Below are 1,539 nucleotides of genomic sequence, written 5' to 3'. Positions count from 1 at the left end.
GCAGAGGTTGCAGTGAGCTGAGATCGTGCTATTGCACTCCAGCCTGGGCGACAGAGTGAGACTCAGTCTCAAAAACAAAACCAAAACAAAACAAAACAAAAAAAACTTGCTGGGCATGGTGGTGGGAACCTGTAATCCCAGTTATTAGGGAGGCTGAGGTGCGAGGATCACTTGAACCCAGGAGGCGGAGGTTGCAGTAAGCCAAGAGTGAACACCACTGCACTTCAGCCTGGGCCACAAAGCAAGACTCGGTCTCAAAAAAAAAAAAAAAAAAAAAAAGAGAAAGAGGCCTTTTGGCCCCACCATACCTCTAGTTCTACCCTGAGGCTCTTCCCACTTTGCAGCTGGAGGGAATAAACAGCTCTGGGCTTAGGTAAACCTCAGTTTAGGGGCATTATTTAATCTTGCTTGTGAAATGGGGTTGGCAAGGCCTCCCTCCCTGGGTAGCTATGATAATACGGGTGGTAGGAGATCAGTAAATGGCCACCATGTGCTCTGTCCCTGAATCTCCAGCCGGAGCACTCACGGAGTTCCTGAGCCCCAATGTCTAGCCTGGAGGGGAGGAACTCACCAGGCGGGGCTCTGACTCCTTCCTGGGATGGGACACTCTGCCCCACCCACCTCCAGCTGCTTGCCCCGATAAACTGGGCACAAAGGGTCTGGTGGGTGGTAAACAAACTGCTGTCCACCAGGAGCCCCCTCCCTCCAGGTGCCCTCCTGCAGGTTCAGAAACCTCTGAGTCAGCCTTTGGGCACCTCTGGTACTAACTGCAGGCTGAGGCGGGTCCCACTGTCTGCCCGGAACCCCCTAAACACACAGATCCCTCCCATCCCTGCAGGTCTTTATGACCTAGGAAAGGATACAGCTGCTCTGGAAGCTGGGCCATTGTCAGAGACAGGGGACACTGAATGAATCTAAATGAATTTCTTGGGCATCTCATGCCTTAAAGGGGGCTGGGGCTGTGGCAGGGGAGTTGGCATCGTTGGTCACCACAAGAGGCCTCAGGCTCCTTGGCCCCCTTATCTCCTGCATTTGAATCCCTACTTGTTTTGTTGTTGTTGTTGTTTTTTTGTTTTTGAGATGGAGTCTCGCTCTGTTGCCCAGGCTGGAGTGCAGTGGTACGATCTCTCTGCTCACTGCAACCTCTGCCTTCCGGTTTCAAGCAATTCTCCTCCCTCAGCCTCCCGAGCAGCTGGGACTACAGGCGCCTGCCGCCATGCCCAGCTAATTTTTGTACTTTTAGTAGAGACGGGGTTTCAACATGTTGGCCAGGCTGGTCTCAAACTCCTGACCTCAACTGGTCAGCCTGCCTCGGCCTCCCAAAGTGCTGGTATTACAAGCGTTAGCCACTGTGCCCGGCCCTGTTTGTTTGTTTGAACAGAGTCTTGCTCTGTCGCCCAGGCTGGAGTGCAGTGGTGCAATCTCAGCTCACTGCAACCTTCACCTCCCAGGTTCAAGTGATTCTTGTGTCTCAGCCTCCTGAGTAGCTGGGATTATGGGCGCGCATACCACACCCGGCTTTTTTTTTTTTTTTTTTTT

At 52.8% G+C, this 1,539-nt stretch overlaps 1 protein-coding gene across 1 annotated transcript in view; it reads left to right on the top strand.

Annotated features, from left to right (window-relative positions):
* The window catches only part of KANK3 (KN motif and ankyrin repeat domains 3), a 24,202-nt gene that overhangs the window by 13,508 nt on the left and 9,155 nt on the right, over nucleotides 1–1,539 (top strand). The window lies entirely within an intron of this gene.

Source organism: Mandrillus leucophaeus, unplaced genomic scaffold, assembly GCF_000951045.1.
Source record: "Mandrillus leucophaeus isolate KB7577 unplaced genomic scaffold, Mleu.le_1.0 Scaffold751, whole genome shotgun sequence".
NCBI lineage: Eukaryota > Metazoa > Chordata > Mammalia > Primates > Cercopithecidae > Mandrillus > Mandrillus leucophaeus.
This window is presented reverse-complemented; position numbering and strand designations above follow the sequence as displayed.